At 41.2% G+C, this 7,621-nt stretch overlaps 1 pseudogene across 1 annotated transcript; it reads right to left on the bottom strand.

Moving 5' to 3' along the window:
* Positions 1-148: 148 nt before the first annotated feature.
* Positions 149-3,157, bottom strand: LOC311135789 (peroxiredoxin-like 2A; annotated as a pseudogene). The gene is made up of 5 exons (XR_014615201.1): positions 2,917-3,157; positions 2,292-2,383; positions 1,241-1,381; positions 893-1,057; positions 149-739 (listed from the first exon to the last, which is right to left on the bottom strand). The product of XR_014615201.1 is annotated as a peroxiredoxin-like 2A (transcript).
* Positions 3,158-7,621: the final 4,464 nt, after the last annotated feature.

A 7,621-nucleotide genomic window follows, 5' to 3' on the forward strand; every position in this document is an offset into this window, starting at 1 on the left:
ACTTAAAAACAGGAGGTTGCCAGAGGGGGTCATTTGAATGATAGAGGATTCAGCCAATCACAGCCCTCACACATAAAATATAACTGACTTTGGTGCCTAGAGCTATCCAAGGTCTTACTAAAACAGTCAAGACATTAAGAAACACAAACACTGGAAACTTAACTTTATTTAATTGTAGTTTGCCAATAAAACCAAACGTGTCGGTTTAACAACACACAATGAAAACAGACTTCGTGAGTAGTCAATATGGTAGAATTAGAGATACAAATTATGAAGTGGACATTTGAAAACCTGTCAAGTCAATCATTAACCTCACCAGAGAAAAGAGAGCAGAGGGGTACTGATGCATAATGAGCTCTTTATTGTCAAATAGAGGTCTTTCAGGTCCTCGGGTAGCCTGTCTATCGACTGTAAATGGGAGATGAGTGTAATGCATCAAGTCTGGTCACCCAACAGAGTTTAGACACAGACCATCATAAGCACACTCACACAGCCCAACAAATCAGCAGGACGAGACCCAGGAGATCCCAGAGAGAACACTGCAACTACGCACAAGACGTCATCTACCCACCCTTTCTACATCCTAAATTGGGTGGAATTTGTGGTTTCAGTTTCTATCAAAGGCACATTACTTCTCCAAAGACACAAGTTCAGTTTGTACTTTTCTGGCAGCTTTCAGGACATCCATAATGTTGACCTTATCCCCGAACTCCATCTCCCGGTGCTCCAGCAGTATACCCTGCAGATGACAGCAAAAAAAAATATATATAGATATTCGCTTTGGTTGTGCCATTTGATTCATTTAGCCAGCATTTCCCCGAAAACTCTTATTTTACCATCCATGCTATCAGTAAGTGAGATGGCGGAGTGAGTATTTCCTGAAAAGACCTACCTGCTGGCCTGCTCCAATGACGAACACCCCACCTAGCACTAAGCCCTCTCCAAACACATTTCCTAAGAAGCCATTCTTGAAGGCACGCAGGCCATTCATCCACACGCCCAGACGGAGGAACGCCAACAGACCCATCTTCCGCTCACGGGGCCCGTAGAAACATCTCTGAAAGACAGAACAGAAGGCTTTGGCATTTCAACAAATTGCTCTATTCATATTGCAATAATCATGACCGATTAGATAGGGTGTTGCATAAATTACTAGTTTTGAGACGTGAACCACAATGGTGCTCATTGAACAAGAGGATTCATTTCCTATAAATTAGACTGGGAAACCCAGCCTATGCACCTTCGCATCCATGAAGATCGCCCCATTGAAGTAGGGTCTGAAGTTCTGGATCTCTGTGCCAATGTCCTCCTTCACCACGGCGTACAAAGGGACCCCGAGCTCCTCCAGCTGGGGCTTCAGAGAGGACAGCTCAGCGGCCTCCTGGAGGATGACAACATATGCAGTTTGCCAAATGACAGACATAGGGCCTAGATCAGACCACAGGTCAAAAGATTTGAGTTACAGCTGAGTGTTGATTCTAGGGCACTTAACCATAATTTGCACCAGGGGGCACCATACTACTGTGGCCCTGTAAAACACCACATTTCACTGCAGCTATCCGGTGTATGTGACAAAACAAATGAAGTATTATTTGAGTCAGAGGCATCAACACCAGTGTTTTTACGACTGTTGAGTTAATTTCCGTTAACTCAGAGTGAAAGACATGGGAGGTGTCTCATATCCTAGCATACTCGGTTGTAGGTTGATTTTTAGAATAGTTTGTTTTAATATCCATGTTTCTGCACACATTAATTGATCTTAAATATAAAACAATTCTCTAAACTAATCCAATCTGTAAGGGGTTATACTAATTTCACCTGTTATTGAGATGGTTGTTTCAGTTTAGATGGTTAAGGTTAATCTCATTTATCAATCTTCCTTACCTTGGCAGTCACTAACTGCATATTGCAGGTGATTAAAAGTTCAAATTGTTGGCTCTCCTAACTCTGGCTGGATTCCAATAGGAATTGTATAACACTTTGCAAGCCAACATAATGTGATTTGCCAATGTGGCCTACAAACCACATAAACAAATGCATAAATAATTAAATGTTTATGATAAAATATTCAATTATGTACCCACTTGGTGAAGGCTACAGGACTGAAAGCCATCAAACGCAACAATCATGTCTGTCACTAGCAAACAGTTATGGTGGTACTGGTACCTCAAATTCACTCAAAAGACATCCTGGGAAATAAATACGCAAATAAGGCTTTACACAGCAACATGTGTTACTTCTCAAATAAAATGTTTATAAGGGCAAAGGTAAATAGTGACTCAAAGCTATACCTCTCTGCACAAAAATCATCCAGGCCGCCTTACAGCCATGATAACTGCTCCAGACTTCTCCCATAGTCTTTTGGCCTTCAAAGGCTTACGCTCTAAATCAAGAAAAGAAAAAAGTTGTAAGGTTAAAATTAAGCAAATATAGGTCACGGGTTGCCTGGAAACCTGATGTTACCGGGCAGAATTTAGCATTTGAGTCAGGAATGTTTCCTCTGAAGAACTCTACAAGCCAGAATGTTGAATAAAATGATATTTGAACATACTTCACCGGTTGTCCGTGCAGTTGGTCCTTTTGGCGGTAGGAATGGGAGAGTATAATTAAAATCAGTAAAGTATAATTAAATCAACCGCCAAAAGGACCAACTGCACAGACAACCGGTAAAGTAAGTTAAAATATAATTGTATTCAATATTCTGGCTTGTAGAGTCCATGATGGGACATTTTCCTGATTTAAAAAATGCCATTTACTGCCCGATTCAACATCAGGTTTCCAGGCAACGTCAAGGCTGCTTCAGTCCAGATAGGCCTAGGGGGAAAACTGCAATTTTCACCAATACGGTCTATAACCATCCATTGGACACCAATACATTAGATAACAATACGTTTAGAAAGTACTTTACAAACCTACCTCCTTTCAATGGTTTGAGGTCAGTCTCCTCTAAATATTTGAGGGTGGCCCTCGATGGCGGAGTCAAAAACAAGTCGCTGAAAGAGCGCAAACCGGTAGCGATTAAGGCAACAACTGCGCCCAATGATTGGACCACAACATCCATCACAAAAGTTAACTTTGTATCGAAATTGGGAAGGAAAACAATTCACTCTTGGCCCATATTGAAGTGAACACGCTCAACAATGGTAGTACGCCACAAACTGTGGAGGCACGCGGTCAACCCTTGGCATAGATTGGCCACTTATGACTCACACGTTGCAGGCTGGGTTTAAATCCCCGAAGAATTAAATCCAGCCCAATAGTTAACCAAACATTGTTTTGATATTTCACAAGTGATTTCGAAAGTACCTAGATAAATGTTATGTGAGCTTGAGCTATCCTGTCGCTGTCTCGCCAGCAAAGTGATTGGATTGATGCCGCACAGATGTTGCGTTAAAGCTGCAATTCGACAGGCAGCCCAATACTGATCATTTTTTTCACTTATTCGTCTTTTGCCCAATCAGATCAGCTCTGAAAAATAGCTGACGTGAAAATATCTGATGTGATTGGTAAAATACCAATTAGTGGAAAATTTTCAGAATTGGGCTGCCTGTCTAAATGCAGCCTCAGAGTGGCGCCCTCACTATCAACCATGTTGCACATCAATCTGTAGCGTTCAAAGAGTACATGAGAAGCTGATAATATCTACAGTATCCTGCCTATTGCCATAGTTTTTCTAACTACAGGAACCAGAAAAATAATAATCACAACAATTAAACATTTGACTGCTTAAAAAATGCCATTCATAATAAAATACAATTGGAAGCACAACGTACAAATGTATTGCACAGATGTATTCATAGCAAACTGAATAGACATATTACACAAATTGAGATATATCCCCCTCTTGGAGACATCATGCATTTAATTAGGCGTTAGTCAAGCTTCTCTACTGATTTCTCAGATGTAGAATGTTATAACATATATATCTTTAGGCTATTGTTGCATTTGAACAAACTTCTTTGTCCAGATAATGTCATGTAGGAAAATTATCATTCCACATCTTAGTCGTCCTCCTCTTCCTCCTCTTCCTCCTGAAAAACAGAACTGGGTTTAGATGTAACTGATAGGCTACAGATTTGTTAAATTACTATAAACCTGTTTAAACCTGTATTCCTTGGTCATTCACTCTTGAGTATAATGTCTTCTTATATTATGCATGATATCATTGTAGTTGAACAGTTTAAATGTCTCTCGAAACAAAAGCCTTCTCTGTGTTAACCTTCTCCTTGGCTTGGTCATCAGGAGTTGTATGTTCAAGTGCCCCCCATGACGTCTCCACTCCCTCCTCCGCTCCCTCCTCCACTCCCTCCTCAGATTGCGTCACATCGGGTCTGACATCATCACTCTCTGAGGCTGCCACTTCTTGTGTGAGATCAATAGCGTCACTTGTGACAGGGTTATCGGTCTCCTATGTTGAGTTTGTCAAAGGGAAACTGGTTGAGTAATAAAACATGTTTTAAGCCTGCCTCTCTCATTTTGTGGGTATCCCTCCTCTGACATCACATGCAATACCTCCTTCTCCTCTGATATTCTGATCCCTATCTGTTAACTCTTGGCTGACTGAACACCTCACAACACCTTCCTCCTTCAGACTTGACTCCTCATTCTGTCTTGTCTAGACATATTTTATTTTCTTCTCTGGCACTCATTTCACCATGATCTTTCCTCTCTCCTTTCCTGGTTTGTCATCCCTTCCTTTTGTCTTTCCTTCTCTGAATGAATTATATTTTGTCAATTGCTATGTCTTTGGGTAAAAACAGAAGATAGACATCCTCAGCATATCTCTAAAAATACAAATACATAATCATTTTAATATGTCTTGGGTGTGTCACATGAAGCCATCACCTTCTCTTGGTCCTGATGTTCCTGTCCCTCCTCAGACAGAGTCTCGTCTGGTTTGACATCATCATTCTCTGGTCCTGAGGTTGGCTCTACTTGTGTAGAATCAGCAGGTTCACTAGTTTCAGGTTTATCAGGTTCATCAGTCACCTGGTGAAAATGTTTTAGGAAGAGAAATGGCTGGGTTCAGTTCACAATGTACTTATTCTCCCTCGTCTTCTGGTGTTTCTTTGCTGATGGCAGTCCCCTAAATGTGCGATACTAGTGTGACTGTCTGGTTAAAAATGTCCTCACTGCATCTCAAAGGAAGATCTTTTTTTCGGGTTGATTATTCTGCTTTCCTGCTTTTTTTATTCTTGCTCCTACTATCTTTTCTATCATTCAGTCAAGAAAACAACACTGACTGTTTCCCAAGTCCCAATGACTTGTCTTATTTTCAATAATCTATCATCTTTACTGTGAACTTGTCCAATGTATCCCTTCTGTCTTGTCTAGACATTCTTCCCTCTCTTGTCTGGCACATATTTCACCATGTTCTTTACCATCTCTTTTTCTAGTTTGTTATTTCTCATGTCCCTTGTTTCAATCTTTGTTTGGTATAAGCCATCAACTTTTCTTGGTCTTGATGAAGAGGTTTGTGTTTGTCTTGTGGATCCTCAGTTTGTCCCCCCTCATCATTCTCTGGTGCTGAGATTGACTCTGCCTCTATTTGTGTACACTCATCAGGTTCACTGGTTTCAGGTTGATCAGTCAACTGGTGACCAGTTTGTGAGACAAAACAATATTAGAATCATTGCAGCCATTCATCCACATCTGTAGTTCCTGAGTGGCGCAGTGGTCTAAGGCACTGCATCGCAGTGCTAACTGTGCCACTAGAGATCCTGGCTCGAATCCAGGCTCTGTCGCAGCCGGCCGCGACCGGGAGACTCATGGGCGGCGCACAAGTCGTCCAGGGTAGGGGAGGGAATGGCCGGCAGGGATGTAGCTCAGTTGATAGAGCATGGTGTTTGCAACACCAGGGTTGTGGGTTCGATTCCCACGGGGGGCCAGTATAAAAAAAATATGTATTCACTAACTGTAAGTCGCTCTGGATAAGAGTGTCTGCTAAATGACTAAAATGTAAATGTAGATTTCTAGTCCTTCAGCTCTAGCCTGCACGTCTAGCCTTTCTGAATCTAATTTATTAACCTCAGGGAGAGGGCAAGCCATGCAAAGAATGTGCAGAAGCAGTCACCATCAGCCAAAGGACAGAACTGGAAAAGCCCTCGGATGATTGATAGATTAATTATTAATGACTAATTATTACACCCTGAAACAGTGTGAAATGTGTTAGAATGTGTGAGTATAGGACCAGTAAAGACTATGACATTGAGCTACTATTTAGCAATGTGAGTAAGAGTTAGACCAGACAACAAAGGACAAGGAGAACTGTCTACAGGCAACTGAGAAACCAAGATAACTGAGGAATTTAGGGAGGAGAGATACTGTTAGGCTTGGAAGAGTGTATGTATGTGTGTGTGTGAACTGATGGTCAGGAGAGCAGTTTTAAAGTGGAAAACTACAGCCCGCCTAAAGAGGGGAGGGATCTTCATATGACCTGTGCGTATAAAAATATTGTACGACCATTTGGTGGCTGAATTCTCAATGAATAAATCTCTGACTATGCAGACCGGGACTCTGTCCGTTTCTTAAATCCCAAAAGACTTACAACCTTTTGGGAGATGCACAGAGACACTGAAATAGTTTGTTAAATAATTCACGTAACAATGATACAGAGAGGTGCGAAATAAATGGTGACCTAGAGAGGATAGTGTAGCAACCACCAAAGGCACACAGATTTTAGCGGAGTATTCTTGAGATCTGGGACTGATGTCACCTCCTGTTTGGTGTTATCTTTGTCTTGAATGTCTTCAGTGGCCTGCTCATTTTCAGAGGTGGAGGTGGTGGGTACTTCTGATTTCAATGGCTCATTCTCCATGACACCTTGCGATATGACCCTGGTGGTCTGACTCTGACCAGACCCTGTAGGCTCCTCTTGAAATATCTGATGATGTGTTGATGAGATTAAACCCTGGACGATAAAATTCTCAACTCTCTCTACTGATGGCTGATAATAATCTATATTTCAAAATGCAGTTGAAGCTCTCTGTGTGCTACAGTAGGCTCCTCCCACTTGTGAACATCTAGTCAAAACATGGATATTCTAAGCAGATATTACTAATTTGGTTTGTTTCCTTACCATTTTGAGATTACACTGGGCTTATTATGTTAAATCTAATATAAGACTACCAACATTTATAAGACATCACAGATTCCCTGATATTAAGCATACACAAAAACATACAATTTGTTTTGAAAACAAAATATGAAAATGTTATAAATGAGGAAGTCTTAAAATTCTACAAAAACCATACCCAATCATCGCCCTCCTCCACTGCAGCAAGTGTTGGAGGGTTTAATTTCTTGGCCCTTTCTGAAACTGGAGCTGGTGGAGGGGTTGCAGGTAGTCCCTCAGCTTTCTGAAAAGATAACAACACAATTTAAATCCTCATGGGCTTTAAATCGTACACACACACACACACAGGGCTGGTCCTTGCCGTGCTGCCGCCCTGTGCGAGACCCAAAAATGCAGCCCTGTGTCCCAGTAAGCAAAATGACATTGAAAAGATGTCTAAAATACGTATTTTCCAGATGTTGAAGTTAGGTTCAATTTAGGTTCTGAATGAAAGTTGAAAAGGTATTTTCCATATGTTTCAAATACATATTTTCCAGGACGTTGAAA

Source organism: Coregonus lavaretus, assembly GCF_964263955.1.
Source record: "Coregonus lavaretus genome assembly, chromosome: 1".
Lineage (NCBI taxonomy): Eukaryota > Metazoa > Chordata > Actinopteri > Salmoniformes > Salmonidae > Coregonus > Coregonus lavaretus.